At 55.6% G+C, this 16,955-nt stretch overlaps 1 protein-coding gene and 1 non-coding gene across 11 annotated transcripts in view; both read left to right on the top strand.

Moving 5' to 3' along the window:
• SHANK2 (SH3 and multiple ankyrin repeat domains 2) overlaps positions 1-16,955 on the top strand; it is a 497,540-nt gene that overhangs the window by 422,292 nt on the left and 58,293 nt on the right. The window lies entirely within an intron of this gene.
• Positions 2,790-2,939, top strand: LOC131489007 (U12 minor spliceosomal RNA). Its single transcript, XR_009250371.1, has one exon. It is a non-coding gene; the product is annotated as a U12 minor spliceosomal RNA (small nuclear RNA).

The following is a 16,955-nucleotide window of genomic DNA, read 5'->3' as shown; positions in this document are numbered from 1 at the left end:
ACAGGAAATAGGGAAGAGATTGCTAAGTAGTTATGATGAAGAGTAAATGAATTACTTGTCAGTGGTGCACATGTGATCTCGGAGCACCGTGTGAGCTCGTGTCTCGCCAGGTGCGTGCTGTCCGTGAGCGCTGGTGCGGGAGGGGTGGGTGGGAAAGGAGGCCCAGTCTCTCGGAATGCCAGTCATTTCTTCCTTTTTCAAGATCGGTGACCACCTGTGTCTTTGTCAGGTGTGATTACACACTTCAGCGTGAGTCTGAGAGTCTTGGCATTCAGGCCGTGGGGGCCACCCCCCCCCCCAGGGCGCCTGAGTGAATAGTCACTGTCCTGGGACGCCGTGGCGTCTCCACTCCCATTTGGGGTCAGCACCCGTGAGAAGCAAGGTAGTGTGGATTAAAAGCAGGGAAGTTTGAGATTGTCTCAGTAAGAATAGTGCCCCAAAATGGATGATTGTGGAAATTTCAGGAGGGGTCATAGGGCTTATTGTGGTACTTCTCATCACTTTTGTTTATGTTTGAGATTTTCCATAAAAAAAGAAACTTAAAATTATAAAAGAAAAAAATGCCTCCTTCTGTTCATGGCCATGATGGGAAAACAGAGCCTGGACTTGCCTTCCACAGGAAACGACCAAAACTCAGACAAAATGTGTGAAACGAGGCCTTGTTTTGACCGTGAAAGATGCAAACACACAAGACAAGCCCAATGACTGCCCCGGCGTCCCGCGCTGAGTGTCCAGGAGCGAGAAGCCCGGCGCAGGCTGGAAAGATACTCAGGTAGAGGTGGGGCTGAGAGCCCAGGGGCCCACGGCAGCCACCGTTTGCAGAACAGAGTGCCAGAGAGGAAGTAGCTGCACGGAGGGAGTCAGCAAAGCTCCGACCAGCACACTCATCGGTGAAAAGCCAGAGAAAGCATCACCCAAAGGGTTATCAAGCTCACGCGAGATAAAGAGGCAGGGCCTCTTCAGACTACCCACCAAACTGGAAGAAGAAAAAAAAAAAACGGAAAATTCATGCAGCATTGGGAGGGTACTCAGGAGGGTCCTGCCTTCACACTGGAGAGTAATCAGCCCTAAACTAATCATGTCTCTGTTCTCACCTAACAAATCTTAAAACCAAGACCTGAAACATCAGGCCCTTTCCAGGTCACTTAGCTGCACGCAAAACAAAACTCAGGAATGTTTATAAGAACACAAAAATATTCAGCACCCCAGCAAAGTGGAATTTTCAGTGTGTGGCATCCACTCAGAAATTCCCAGGTGTGCAAAGAAGCAGAAAACACAACCCATGGGAGAAAAATCAATTGGTCAAAGCTGACCAGGGATTGACACAGTTGTTAGAATTAGCAGAGAAGGATATTAAAGAATCATAACTATATTCCATAGGATAATAGTGACAGGGGAAAAAATTAAAATTCTCTGGACTGTACACTTAAAAATTATTAAGATGGCAAATTTTATGTTGTATTTCCCCACAATTTTTTTTTTAATTTTAAAACTCAATTTAAACTTCCAGAGATGAAAACTACAATGTCTGAAATGAAAAATACACACCATGGGATTAATGGCAGATCCGACATTGCAGAAGGAAAGGACAGCGAATGCAAAGAAGTAATGCTAGAAACTATCCCAAGGGTGACACAGAGAGAAAAAGGAACCATCATTTTTAAGGAAATAAAACAATAGAGCACCAGTGCACTATGGGTCAGCTTCATGTCAGTAGAAGTTCCTGGAGTGGAGGTGCTCATGTGGGGAGAAAGACAGAAAAAATATTTAAATAATGATAAACATGTTTCAAAACTGCAAGTGAACTGTGAACTCACAGATTGAGCAAACTCAAGACCCCCTGGGGAAAAAAGTCCACCAACACACATAGTTTTCCAATTGCTCAAAACCAGTGACAAAGATAAAAATCCTTAAAAAGCCAGCAGAGTGGGGAAAGATGCATTCCCTACAAAGAACAAAGACAAGAATGACAGCAGATCCAGCATTAGAAACAGTGCAAGTGAGAAGTCACAGAGATGCGTCTTTAAAGTACTAACGGAGGAGGAAAACAGAGCTACTTCAAAAACAAAGGTAAAACAAAGACTTCTAAAAAACGCAAAAGCTAAAAGGCTTCATCACTGGCGGCCTGCACTTTAAGAAACATCGAACGAAGGACTTCCTTCAGGTACAAGGAGAATGACACTGGATGGAAATACTCAGAGGAAGGAAGGCACCAGAAATGGCAACAGCAAGACTATGTAAAGAAATGTGCTTACTATTTAAATCCCTTTAAAAGTCATTGGCTTAAAAAAATTTTTTTAAGAAATAAAAGTCATTGGGTTTAAACAGAAATAATAACAATGTAGTTTGGGGCTTACGACACAGGGAAAGGTAATATGTAGGGCCACTGCTAAAGTAACCAAACAAAAAATTATAGCTAATAAGGTGACACAGGAGATAAAATGGAATCATAAAAATATTCAGCCCAAAAGAAGGTAGGAAAAGAGGGAAAGAAAGGGAGACAAAATACATATGGGGCAAATAAAAAATAGAAGATTGAAGTTAACCCTAACCATATCAATAATCACATTAAACGTAAATGGTGCAAACACGCCCCAGGTAAAAGGCAGAACTATCAGGTTAGATGACAAGCAGGACGCCTCCAAGGGGCACACCTTAACTATTAAGACACAGGTATGTTAAAAAGCAAGAGTGTGGTAAGGCTATACCAAAAGAAAAGAAAGCCAAAAGAAAACTTTAGTGGGCATATTAGTATCAAAGTAGGTTTCGTAATAAAGGATGTTAACAGAATACCTTAAACTTATGAGTAAGGAACACAATGATTTGGGGTGACACCTAAATCCTCACTGCTGATGTGAGACGAATTTTTGAGTGGGTAAAGGTCATCCCTAAGGTGACCTGCCTGCTTTGCAGGATGCCTGGAAGTCCCACTCTGCCTGTTCCCCCTTTGATTACTGAAAGGATAGACAAGTGCACATGTAAAAAATGAGGTTGGGAAGGTGCTTGCTTTCTATAAGTAAGTGCCTTAACTGTGAAGGGTTTTGGGACCTGAGGCTGGCAACTCCCACAGCACCCCACCTAAAAAAAAAAAAAAAAAGTTAGCAGAGTTTAAGAATGTAATTTCGTAATGATAAAAGAGTCCATTCTGTAGAAGGACATAAGAACCATAAACGTGTACGCATCTCATAACAGAGCTTCAAAATACACAAAGCAAAAATTGGTAGACCTGTAAAGAGAAATAGATCCACAATTATGATCAGCTATTTCAATAGCCAATAGAGCGAGCACACAGAAAATCAGTAAGGATGTAGGAAATTGGAACAACGCTCTCAACCAATTTGGCCTAATTGACATCGATAGAACTCTGTGCTTTCTTTTTGAAAGCACTGGGAACAGTCCTCGAGATAAACCACACTCTGGGTCATAAAACAGGTGTCAATAAACTCAAAAGTATTCAAGTCATACAAATTTGTTCCCCAGTAGAATTGTATTAGGAACCGATAAGAGAAAGATCTCAGGAAAATCCCCCCAAATGCTTATAAACTAAATAATGCTGCTCTAAGTAATTCACGGGTCAAAGTAAGAATCAAATGGGAAATTAGGTAGTGTTTGAGTTGAATGAAAATGAAAACACAACCCACCAACGTGTGTAGGGCACCACAAAAGTAGTCCTTAAGGGAAATTCATAGGACTGAATGCCTCCGTTAGAAAAGAAAGTGCTCAGATCAGTGACCTCAGCTTCCACTCAGAAGCTAGAAGAAAAAGAGCAAATTAAACCCAACATAAGGAGAAAAAGGGAAATGGTGAAGATCACGGCAATCGATGAAATAGAAAATAGAACAATAATAGGGGATACAATGACACCTAAAGCCGGTTCTTTGAAAACAGCAGTAAAATTGATAAACTTCTAGCCAAGCTTATCCGGGAATAAAAGGGGGGAGTGGCGGGCACAACCTCCCATAGCAGAAATGAAAGCCGGGACATGGCTACCAATCCTTTCTCCAGCAGATTCCCTTTGTGTCTGTCAGAAACCAGTTGTGCACATATGCACACAGGTCTCGTTCTGAGCTGTCTCTTCTGTTCCATCATCGACTGTCTTGATTACGGTGTCTTCAAAATAAGTCTTGAAATAGATCGGGTCAGTCCTCCAGTTTTGTTCTTCTTTTCCAAAAACTTTTTGGGGGCTCCTGGATGGCTCAGTTGGTTGAACACCCAACTCTTGATTTCAGCTCAGGTCATGATCCCGCGGTTGTGGGATCGAGCCCCCCATCAGGCTCCACATGTAGCATCGAGCCTGCTTAAGATTCTTTCTCTCGGGGCCCTCGGGTGGCTCAACCAGTTAAGCGTCTGACTCTTGGTTCAGCTCAGGTCACGACCTCATGGTTTGTGAGTTCAAGCCCTGCATCAGGCTCTACACTGCCAACCCAGAGACAGCTTGGCAGCTTGGGATTCTCTCTCCCTCTCCCCCTCCCCCACTCGTGTTCTCTCTGAATAAATAAACTTTAAAAAAATCAAAGATTCTCTCTCTCTCTCTCTGCCCCCTCCCCCTTTCACACATGCTCTCTCTCTAAAATAAATTAATACATAAAATGTTTACAAAATACCTTTTGGCTATCCAAGGGAGCTTGCATTTCCATATGAATTTAGCAGTCAGCTCGTCATTTTCTATAAAGAGCCTGCCGGGATCACACTGAGCCCGTCCACTGAGGAGCGTGGACAGCTGTACCCAGCCATCACGGAGCATCTGCTGCAAAGCCACAGGGAATCTCTCCATTGCGTTGGCTCGTCTGCGTCTCTCAACGGTGTTTTGAGGTTTCCCCTGTACAGGTCTCCCCAGTCTTTTGCCAAATTTATCCCTAACTTTTTCATACTTTTTTAAGATATCGTAAAGGCATTTAGGTTTTTCTGCTCATGGTAGTCTGTTGTTACGCAGAATTACAAGGGAGTGGGGGCAGTGGTCTCCACGAGGATGCTGTCCGTTCCAGTCCACTTGGTGGGCAACCCCGGCGTGGGAGTGGCCCAAGGACGGCCATTCTGCCTCAAGGCTCTTTCTCTGTCACACCTGTCTGTTGTTTGGACAGCAGTGGGGTGGGCAAGGGGCGCTCTCTTCCATTTTGGGGAGACGTCGAGCTGGCACGTCTTTCCCGGAGGAAACTCATCACTTCCTACTAAGGCACTAAATGCCAGTACCCTTTGCCCCCACCTCTGCACTTCCGGGACTGTCCCCTCCAGTTCTGCTGGCCCAGGTGGAAGCTCGTGGAAACCACCCACGCAGCCCCAGGAGGGCGTTAGTCCAGTAAGACACAGAGTGTCCACGCAGGGCTGTGCAGTGGAGCTGTTGCAAAGACGAGGCGGCCCTGGTGTCCTGCTAGGGGACGACTGCCAAGCAAATGGCTCTAAGCGAAAAGAGCCAGAAGCAGAGCAGCGGCCGAACGCATTACTCTCGGCGTAAGAAAAAGAGGTGCCGTGTGCGGGAGCTCTTACTTTGTACTCTTTCTGTGAACTTCAAACTGATTTAAAGGAGCGCCTGGGTGGCTCGGTCGGTTAAGCGTCCAAACTCTCCATCTCGGCTCAGGTCGTGGTCTCGCAGTGGTGTGTAAGTTCGAGCCCCACGTCAGGCTCAGAGCTGGCCGTGCAGAGCCTGCTTGGGGTTCTCTCTCTCTCTCTGCCTCTCCCCTGCCTGCTCCCTTGTCTCTCTTGCTCTCAAAATAAATGAATAAACTTAAACTGATTTAAAAGATAGAGCCCTTTAAATTTAAGGGAAAAACACGAGAGGGACAGACGCACCGAGGAGGCCAAGTTTGGTGGAGGGGTTGTGTGTCTGTGTCAGTTTGTTCTCACGTCCTCCACGAAACCAGGTGCCTCCTTGTTGATCTTGTGTCTCTCTGTTCAGCTCTTTCTCGGGACAGTGGTAGACGAGCCGTGTCCCATTTGGCTCGGTTGCCCCGTGCCTGGCACAGAGCCTCTCTCTCAGCAGATCTTCAGAGGTCTCCAGGGGTCAGAGCCGTGGGCTACATTCTTTCTGGAATGTTCTCGTGGAGCCACCCCGCATCCCTCGAGGGGGGCACTGACCTGTCCACCTGTTACAGATGAGGCGACCAAGGCACAGGGAGGGTAAGTCATTTGGTTTATGTTGCGCGGCTGAAGGTGGAGGGCTGGGATTTGCACCCAGGCCGTCCAGCTCGAGGCTGAGCCCTGAACGCCGGCCCAGCCAGCATCTCTGTGGCGGTGACAGGCACCCACTGTGCGGGGCTGGGCACGTGTACAGGGCGAGCCTGATGCCGGCTCACGGGGGGAGCCCGTGGCACCGAGCCGCCAGCCCAGGTGTGCGGTGAGGAGTCTACGCTTGGCCGACAGCCGCGCCCCCACAGTGAGTGCCAGAGGGAGTGGACCCGGGTTCCCCTCCCGCTTTCGCCTTGTTCCAGGTGGCATTTCGGTTTCTGTGCTTAAAAGACGAAGGATAGTCAGACTTTCTGGTGGCATTTATTCTCCACTGGCATTTAAGATACTCGCCAAGACTGTCATTTTGAAGGGGGAAAACGTTCAAATAGTAGCAGTGACTCAGACCGGGACTCGGCCCCCTCGTCTGGCTCGGCCCCCTCGGAGTCACTGGGGATCTCAGCACCGGGGGGGGCCTCTGCTCCAGGAGAGCCGGGCCGAGTGAGGCCTTCTGCTTGTCTTTAGGGGCTATGAGAGCGGGGTGGCCAAGCGCGGGGTCTCGGGGGCGTGAGCGTGAAAACCGTGAGCCTGCCCTCACCCTCCGTGCTACTGGCCTGGCCTCTCTGTGTAGAGCTTGAGGGGCCTCCTGGCACCACGTCCGGCCTCGAAGCCAGGGCTGCTAACTGGACCCCGGGCTCCTTCGTCTCTGCTCCGCCATGGAACATGCTTCCAGAAGTATCCACGTGGAGCCCCTAGGCTCTCAGCCTCTCCTTTCAGGCTTAGCAGCAGGGACTTCAGGGTGGACGGGCCTGGGTTTAACCCTTACCTGGAGACTTACTACTATATGGTAGTATGTTTGTGTGCTGTTTGTCTGTAATTCACACAAGCCTGAGACCAGTCGGTGGCTCTGTCCCCAGCCCCAGGGACAGACCTGCATGCAGGAGGCACTCGGTAAACGGAGAGTGATGAGTAAAGCTTTTGGTGTGATGCCTGGTAATGTAATGAGCCCTTGAGATATGGAAGCTGTTAGGTCCTTATGAGTCATAGCAGCAGGTGCCAAGATGTTTATGGTCGTGGCTTTGTAAAAACATGATCAGGTCCCACATGCGTGTCTATAACGGCTTTATTCATCATTGCCAAAACATGGAAGCACCCTCGAACAAACTGTGGTCCATCCATTCAACTCAATATTATGCGGCTATAAAAGGAAATGAGCCCGCAGGCCACAGAAAGACCCACGTAAGAGGAGCCCACAAATGCATACTGCTTTGTGAAGGAAGCCAATCTGAACGAGCGAGGATCCCAACTATATGACATTCTGGGAAGGGCAAAACCGTGGAGACGGTAAAAAGATCCGTGGCTGTCAGGGCAGGGGTGGCGGGGGGAGAGGGCTGGACAGGTGGAGCACGGGGGAGTTTTAGGGCAGTGAAACTGTTGTGTGCCACTGTAATGTCGGATACGTGGCAAAACCTATAGAAAGTACGTGAAGCGTGAGCCCTGTGGGCTTCAGTTCATGAGAACGTAATCAGGATTGGCTCATCACCTGTGGCAAATGTAACACGCCAGTCAGCGCAAGGTGTGAATAATAGGAGGGAAGGGGTGTGTGGGAATTTGCTGTAGTATCCGCTCAATTTTTCTGTCTGTAAACCTAAAACTGTTCCAAAATAGAAAGTCTCAGAATAAAGTCCGATCGGGCACTTACAGCCGAAGGTCTTATAGCCAAGAGTGGGAGTCTCAGGGAACCCGTCATCCAGAGTACGGAAGGGAAGGGGCTCCAGAACCTTCTGTGGATCCGCACAGTAGTTACCATGACCTTGGAGCCCGCGTGGGGAGGACTCCCTCCGGACGCCACCAGGGACGAGGCCCCGGGAAGAGTGTGAGATGCCCAGCAGCGGCTGGCAGGTTGGGGAGGTGGGTGTCTAATCAGGAGGACGTCACGGGGGGATGGAGACTTGGCATTTTCTCCTCCTCGTGCACCTATGGGGAGGTGCCTGTGGACCCGGGAGTTCCTGGCACACAAGCACGGGCCACCGCTGTCATCTGCCTCCACCCCAGAGCGGTCATTTTGCAGCTGTCACCCACACCGGGCACTTCCTGCAGCCAGTGGGCAACCTCTCAATGGCCACCCGCGCTGTTTCGGGCTGTCCTTCCCTTGACTCAAGCTACGACTTCCCTACCACACACGGGCTCGCAGCCTCTTGTACGGCACGCAGCTCGACACCACGGCCCCGGTGCCCATGCCCTGCACACAGGCTCACGCGTGTGCCTGAGCTCTGGCCACGGAATGGGAGGGTGGCCTGTTCTAAACCCCCACGAGCCACCTCCACACCCTCCATCCACCCTGCGCCTGGATGTAGATGAGCCCAAACCCGTAAGCTCCATGTTGTAAAGGGCAGCGCCCAGGACCCCGAATCGCCCCCCGGAAGCCAGCTGCCATTTCTCGGGACTTTGCCTGGAAGAGAGGGAACTTCCCGTGGGACTGAGCTCTCATTCATTAGGGGCATTGGTTCTGGAAGCCGGCTGAAGGAACGTAGGGATGTATCACACATCCTGACTTTGAACCCCACGTAACCCACCTAATCACTTGAAACCCAAGAGTGTACAGGTAAAGGGGACCTTTGAGAGCCCGGGTCAACCCTCTCGCTTCCCCAGATAGGGGTCTTGTCAAAGATTACAGAGTCATTTGCAGAAGGACTGGAGCATCTGGGGTCCTGACCCTGGCTCCCTGCCCCTCACCACCCGTCACGTGGGCATGACCTCCGCCAACAACGAGTCAGGAGAGGAGTCTGGGCCAGCAGCTGGGAAGGGAACGTATTGTTGGAGACTGTCATGGGCTGAGTTGGGTCCTCAGAATTCATATGTTGGAGTCTTGACCCCTACCAGCTCAGAATGTGATCTGAGGCCATCTGGAGATGGGGCCTTGGAGGAGGTGATTAAGGTAAAGTGAGGTCACTAGGGGAGGGTCCGATCCAGAGTGCACGGGGTCCTTGTAAGAAGAGGGGATTAGAACTCAGACATGCACGGAGTGACGACCCCGTGGGGCCACTAGGAGAGGACGTCCGTCCACATACAAGGAGAGAGGCCTCAGGAGGACCCGGCCCCACCCACGCCTGGACCTCGGGCTCCGGCCTCCAGGACCGGGAGACAATGCATCCTGTGGTGCGAGCCCCGACTATGGGACTGTGTTATGCTGCCAGAGCAAACTCACACAGAGATTGTTGGAACTGAGTCCAAGGAGAGGTCAGATAGACCCCAGCTCACCGTCTGCACGAACACCCTCGTGTTAGAGAAATGCTGCATTCCCGCTGGACTGGGCTGGCCCTGCGCATATTACATTACGGGGCGTCCGTTCTCTGGGCACTGCTCCAGGAGAGGACCTTTGAGCCACAGGTTTAATTAACAACAGGATGAGCCCAAGGTGACCCACTGTCTGCCCAAGCTCAGCCTCTCCCCACGTGGGACCGGGTGGAAAGTAGCAAGCAGCCTTCCGGATGAGAGCCTGGGGGCCGGTGCCGCAGAAATGAGGCATCCCATCCCCTTTGAGAGTTAATCGTTTGCTTTGGGGATTAATTTTTCAGTTGTTGGCTTTGAGTTAAAGCACTCAGTAAATTACTCGTCGTGATGTGGGACATGTATGAGCTAAATGGAGCTATAAATCTCCCAAGCTTGGTGTTAAAGCCTGAGCCTCAACCCACGCTCCCTCCAGGAGGGGCCCACACGTGCTCTCGGCTGGGAGACCGGCCGATCCGTGATGCCTTCTCAGGGCTCCCTTGGGCCAGGACCCAGGGCAGACCTCCTGCGGCCTGGCCCGGGCCAGAGAAGCTCCCAGCGGGTTCTACTGGATCCCCTCCTCCCTGGAAGGGCCAGCTCACTGCCCCCTTGTCTGTGCGTCTTTCCCGGCCAGAAAGACCGTGCCCTTGAAAGGCCCTCAGTGTCCCCGTCACTGCCCCATCTTTGCCCTCCCACCCTCACATATCCTGGTCATGTTATCCTTCAAAACCAAAGTCAAGGCCCGCCTCCTCAAGGACCCCCTGCAGTCTCCCTTTCATTGGGCTTCTAGTGGCTACCTGTGAGCTCAGAAGCCACGTGGGAGTATCTCGGTGCTCTTCAGGTTTGCATGCCGTCCCCAGGAAAGCGCGCAGACCCTGGGAGGGAAGAAGCCCACGCACCCTCGGTACCCCTCCGTGTCTTAAGCTGGGAAGGTGCACAGCACAAGTGTGGCGAGTGGGGGGGGGGGGGTCCCTCAGGGTCGCCCCGCCGGCCTCCAGCCTCCAGGCAGCACCGACTCGGGGGCCCCAGGCCAGTGTTCCTATGTGTTCACGCTTTTAGTGGGAGAATTCAGAGTTCCGCCACGCCAGGGGTCGGGTGGAAGACAGAAGGTGACGTGTCCCCAGTAGGGGCCAGGTGCCCCTGTGGCTCACAGGTGATGCAGGAAGGGAAGGGTCCATGTCTCCACTCTGATGGCACAGGTTCACTTTATCGCATGGTCATAAAACCGTGGCTCTATTCCTGCTGGGCTTTGGGGAGGGTATTGAGTATGGAAAACCCCGAGTCAGTGTAAAAAAAAATAATAACATATATGGAACCCAAGCAACGGGGCCAAAACCATGGTCTTTGGTACCCAAATGATAAAGGTGGGGAGAGTTACACTGTGGAGACACGATTACTATCCTATCACCCAGATGTTTCAGACCAAAGTCAGGTACAATAGCTGGGTGGATTATGAGTCTTCGGGAATGGCGTCCACAAATTTAAAACAGGAGGCCATGCCAACCTCCCGCCGCCGACCTGCGTTCTTCAGGGTCGGCCTGGCCATCTGGTGGGGGTGGGAGAGGCTGAGGATGACCATATGAGTGGGTGTGAACCAGACTCTTGCTTAGGGAGCCGAGTGGGGATGTGGGGTCCGTGCACTTGAGAACATCAACGAAGGCAGAGGCAGGCGGCCTTGGGAGGGGAGGGCTGAGCCCCCCGGGAAGCGAGGTATTTAGAGACACAGTGAATGTCCTCGGAGACCGAGGTCTGGGAGGGTGGGGGCAGGAAGGGGAGCTGGCTTTCGAGGCCTCTCCTCCACCCACCCCAGGCCCTCTGGGACCCTCCCAGACCGCATCACCCTTCCCAAGGTCCTGTGGCGCACGGACTGGTGTCCACACGCTTGTGCTTATGGCACTGAGTGGCTGATCCCTCTCTCCTTCACTGTCCACAGATGTTCCCCGGGCACCCCCACCCTTCCAGGTCCTGCCTACGACGTCCCTGACCGATGGGGGTGGGTCATGGGGGCACAGGTGCCAGGACTCGCGTTTATAGCCCCTCCAGGGCTCAGGCCGGTGTCCGAGCGGCCGAGTCGACCCAGGTGCCTAGGACAGAGGAGGTGTGCTTTTCTGCACCTGCTGGGCTTGCCCCGAGGCTCCCCGGAGCCAGTCTTCCTTGCGGGGCCTCTTCCCCTGGGATTCTCCGGGGCCACGGGATCTCTGCGACACCAGCAAGGCCTCCTCAAATGCTCAGCGCTGTCCCGCAGCCACGCTGGGCCCTGGACAGCCGCACAGGGACCCTGCTGCTGGGCTGGGGTCCCTCTCGGGGAGGGGCGATGGAGCAGCCAGCCCAGCCCCGCCCCCCCCCCCCCCCCCCCCGACCCCGCAGCCAGGCCACACGGCCCCTCCTAGTGGTGCTTCTGGGAACACATTAGCCCCTCCTAGAACCCCCACCCCGTGCCATTTCGACTAAGGGAGGCCCGAGACCCTCTCACGCAGGGAGGGTGGGCCAGAGCAGGTGGCTCCGCGCAGCGGCTCGTGGCCACCACAGGCGGGAGGGACGGGGGGATCCTTAGCCTTTGGCAAACGCTGCTTTTCCGGTCACTGATGCCCGTTTTCTCTACGCCTTGCTGGGTCCTTCCTCTAAACACAGCCAGCATTTCCACCCTTGGCTGCCCGTCGCGTGAGCCTCCACTCAGGCGAGTGACGGCGTGAATGCCGCTGGGGACAGATGATACTCTCGTAGCTTCCTATTTGCGATTTTGTGGACCTGTGTTCCGGGGTCTCGGTGGGCAGACAGACGGCCAGTACGGTCTCACGGATATAATCTGCAGGCGACATCAGGAGGTGGCTGAGGGGTGGATCGGGGCTCCTGTGTCTGCAGACGCATCCCCGCTGGGGTGCCGTCCCGGGCCATCAGGCGCCCAGTGTTAGGCTGTACCCACGAAGGGGGTGCGCACGATGGCGGGCTTGGTGTGCGAAGCCGAAGAAAGTAGCAGGAAGGAGCGGGGCTCTGGCGCTCCCCGGCCTCTCCCCCCAGAGCCGCCGTGCCTGCCCCACCTGTGTGTCGAGGCCCTAAACCGCGTCGGGGCCCCTTGAGGGCTCGCTGGTCTGAAGTCTGGGCCGAGAAGTTCCGTAAGCCAGACCGTGGCGCCCGACCCCTGGGGGCGGGTGTGGGTGTTAGCACGTCGGGCCGTCTCTTGGTGCACGGAGGCACCTGGGGTTTGCTTCCTGGGGCGGCCGCCTCAGAGCGCCACCCACTGTGTGGCTAACACACAAATTTGTTCTCCCACGGCCTGGAGGCCGGAAGTCCAAAATCAAGGCGTGGGCAGGGCTGTGCTCCCTTGAAGGTGCGAGGGGAGGGTCCTTCCTGCCGCCTTCAGCTTCTGGAGCTCCAGGCGCCTCTGTCTTCACACGGCCCCTCCTCTGGAGGTGGGTCCAGATCCCCCCCGTTTTAGAAGAGACACATCATTGGATTAGGGCTTTTCCTAATGACCCCGGCTTAACTGAATCCCGTCTGCAGAGACCCTGTTTCCAAATAAGGTCACATTCACAGGTTCCAGGAGTTAGAATGTGGACACATCCTTTTAGGGGAGCACCGTTCAACCCACAGTGACCCCTGATCCCAGCACACACAAGCCTCCCCTGCAGACCACACCCCGAGCCCTCGACGACCTGCCTGAGACTCGGTGCCCTCCCTCAGGGACAGGGACACATGTGCAAACGGGCATTGCAAAGAGTGGGCTTCCGAAGCAGGACCCAAGGACAGCCTCCTGGTGCCCAGCCACCCCACCCCCCGGCCCCACCAAGTGCTGTCGTGAGAGGGGGGTTCGGCAGCCAGGAGAGCAACGCCAGGGAAGTGGGCGGAAGGAAGGAGGCAGGACACAGGCCGGGGGTCCTGGAAGCAGAACCCCCCACACACACAGACCTGGAATGAGGGGTGGTCCCAGGAGGAAGGGAGGTTTGGCAACCCATTGCTAGAAATGGTTGTGTGTCCCTATCTGCGTCTAAGGCTTTGTTCAGGAAGATTGTCGTTTTATGTGAAAATCCGGAGCAGCGATTTCAGACGGGAAGCCCGAGTGGTGAGGGCACCCCCCCGCCATCCGCTGGAGGGAGGGTCGCCCGAGAGGACGGGGGTCCAGGAACATCTGACCAGGGATGGCGCACACGTGGCTCCCGGGCCCGGGCCCCGAGGAGGCTCCCGCCGGCCGCGCTGCAGGGGGGACCCTGGCAGGAGGCACCGGCATTTCCAGCTCTGGCCTGAGCTGATAAGGAATTTGTCTTCACTCTGTCGCCACGGAGCTCGGACCTGGGTTTCCAGGGACTTGGCTGCAGCTTCTGAACTATTTGCATGTGATCGTGGGCTTCCAGCATCACAGGGACCCAGGATCCCTGCCGCAGAGGAAATTGCGCTCAGAAACCAGCCACCTAGAACGAGCACTCAGTCTTTCAAGTCAGTTCTGCAAACTGAGAGTTATTTTTCTTTTCCAAGTGGCTCCGGCCCTCCCTGAAGCCTGAGAAGTAAGGGTAATTCTCAGACACCCGCTCCAGCCAGGCCCACGTGCCAGTGGTGGGCGTGGAACGGGCAGGGGCGGGATTCCGCCCAGAAGGTCGGCAGCTAGAGGGCGCGGGGAGAAGCCCAGGGCGGGTGGGAGCGTGCACACCGCGTGCAAGCAGGGCAGCAAGCCCACCGCCGAGGTCCTGGGCCGGCAAGGTCCGCACGCCCCCCGAAGGAGTGCAGGGAGGGGCTCGTGCTAGAAGAAAGACCGCAGCGAGCAGGGCATCGGGGCAGCCGAGAGCCGTGGCATGATAAATACAAATAAATAGGCTGTTAATAAGCATCAGCTCCTGGCCCTGAGTCCCCTAAACCCCTTGGAACTTACTGTCTCTTGTTCGCCAGTGAGATGGCTCACGGGGGACCCAAGTCAGCTTCAGGACGGGTGGCCACCGGAGTAAGAAGGGATCTTACGATGAGAGGGTCAGAGCTGTCAGCCCCGCCCCCGGAACCCACCCCCCAGTGGGAGCTGGCAAGGGGGAAGGGAGTCCGGTGATCCGGACAGCGGGGCCGGGAGAGATTGGGGTTGGAGGACCCGCAGAGGCGCGAGGAGATCCGGCGCCCCCCTACTCCGCCCCTCGCGTCTCTTCCGTCGGGCAGCTCCGGAGCCGTACCCTTGATAATAAAGTGATGAGCATAAGGAAAGCACTTTCCTGAGTTTTGTGAGATGTCCTAGCAAATTACCCAACTGGAAGAGGAGATCATGGGAACCCCCGGTTCACAGCCGGGCAGGGTGGGTCACAGTACGCGTGGCCTGGACTTTGGAGGAGCCGTCACGCAGGACCGAGCCCCCGCCGCATGGATCCGCGCCGACCAGAACGGACTGTGGGACCCCCAGCTGGCGTGGGAGACCGGAGAGTCGGTGTTGGAATGACATATTTGCTGTCAAACACACACACACACACACACACACACACACAGAACAACAAATGCTCACTGTTTATTGAGCACCTGTCACGTGCCAGGCACCGTGCTAACAGGGTACATGCGCGACCCCATCTAATCACACCGACAGCCCTGAGAAGTCAACCCAGTCGCTAGGCTGTGCTCAGGTGGGGAAACTGAGGCACGGAGGTCGGACTCCGGTTCCTGCGGTGAGCTTAAGGTAGACGCCCTCATAGGAGAGGGGCAGCGAGCGGAGGCTGCGGGCAAGCGGAGGCCGGACCACCCGACGCACAAGTGGGGGTCGGGCAGCGGGCTCGCCAGCTCGTGAGGAGGAGACGCGCACCTACAGAAGCTGACTGGCCACGCCGGGCGGACCTAGACCAGCCAGACCAGTGGCTCAGACAGTGCGCTCAGCAGCTGCGGAAGCCGCGTCCATGCATGTCTCAGGCGGAAAGAGATGTGGCCGCCGTGCAGGGGCCGTGGTCACCCACCGAGAACCAGTACGGTCCAGGGGCGTGCACTCGGGCTCTGCTTGCCCTGGGCAAGCCCCCGGCCCCACCGCCCCTGCGGCGCCCCTGACTTTGCTCTCCTTGGCGTCCATTGGCTCTGAAGGTCGCCGTCCCCGAAGGGCTCCTGGACGGGCACGTGGACAGTGGAGCCCGAGCCACCTTGCACCTTGCGGGGTCCCTTCTTGACTCAGAATCCGGGCAGGGTCTTGGGGTGGCCCCTGACGCATTCACTCCTTTGTTGCCCGACAAGCTAAGGGCAGGTCGACATTGCCCTTCCCCGTGGCGGTGAGACAGGACTCCAGGTCATGGGGGCGGAGGGCGGGGCTTCCTACCTGCTCTTCTCTCCCATTGAAAGCAACAGCCAAGCCACTGCAGAGTGGTGGCCCTGCTCCCGGTCCCAGGACCGCCCTGACCCAGTGGCTCCCCCCTGCCCTTGCTCTGCCGAGGGCCCCTCCTGGCTCGCAGACGGCCGCCTCTGGCCGTGCGCCCGTGTGGCACAGAGAGAGCCAGCTCTCCCGTGTCTCTTCGTGCAAGGGCGCCAGTCCCGTCAGGCGGGGACCGCTCCCCCATGACCTCACCTGACCCTCCCTACCTCCCAAAGGCCCCACCCCCGAATACCATCCCACTGGGGGCTAGGCTGGAACATCAGAATTTGGAGGAGGGGGTCACGAACATTCAGACCATAACAAACGGCAGTCGTTACCGGTTGGCACAGGAAGGTCCCGCAAGTGAGAAGCCCACCTTCGGGGGCCCCTTTTACCGTCACGCAGCTCTGAGCGGGGGGCTGGGGTCGCCCCGTGTTACAGATGAGGACACCGAGGCGTGGGACTGTACCACGGCTTCTCTGCTGGCCGTGGGGAGCAGGGGTTTGAACCTGGGCACCCCACGCCTGGTAGAGGTGCAGAGGGGTGGGTGGCGAGGCCAGATCTCCTGACGGGCTTGTTTCTTGCCCTTTCAGGGAGCTGTCTGGCCAAACAGACACTTGTTGGCCAGTCGCCTTCCGTCGACACCAAACTGGGCACATGGCTCGCTGGTGCCTTTCCCAAACAGAGTGCCCTCTGAACTAATAGTCGGCCAGCCGGCACCCCGCTGGGACGGTCGTGGGTTCTGGTCGCCCGCCAGCCCCCCACCGCCCCCCCGTCCCGTCCGCCAGCCCGGCACCCGTTACCGGAATGGATTGGCCGGCCATCCTCGGGCGCTCCCGGGGAAGCCCGGTCAGCGTCTCGGCTCCCCTGGCACCCAGAGCGCGGTCCGCACGCTGACGGAGCCGTGGGGGTCAGGAGCCCTGCGGGACCGAGGCCCCGGAGGCAGGGCTGAGTGCCGACTGCGCCAGCCTCCGGAGCTGCTTGCTGCCACGCGGGGCCCCCAGCCGGGCGCTTCAGACAACAGGAGCTTCTTCTCTCCCAGCTCTGGAGCCAGGCCGACTGTGAGATCAAGGCGTCCGCGGGGCCCAGCCCCCTCCAGAGGCTCTGCAGGAGGACCCGGCCTCGCCCCCTCTGACCCCCAAAGGCTCGTGTGTCCTCACACGGCTCCTCCCTGTGTGTCTTCTCCTACCTGTCAGGTGAATAGGGCCCCCCCAGGTCATCCAGGACGAGCTCA

The sequence above is a fragment of the Neofelis nebulosa genome, chromosome 10 (assembly GCF_028018385.1).
Source record: "Neofelis nebulosa isolate mNeoNeb1 chromosome 10, mNeoNeb1.pri, whole genome shotgun sequence".
NCBI lineage: Eukaryota > Metazoa > Chordata > Mammalia > Carnivora > Felidae > Neofelis > Neofelis nebulosa.
This window is presented reverse-complemented; position numbering and strand designations above follow the sequence as displayed.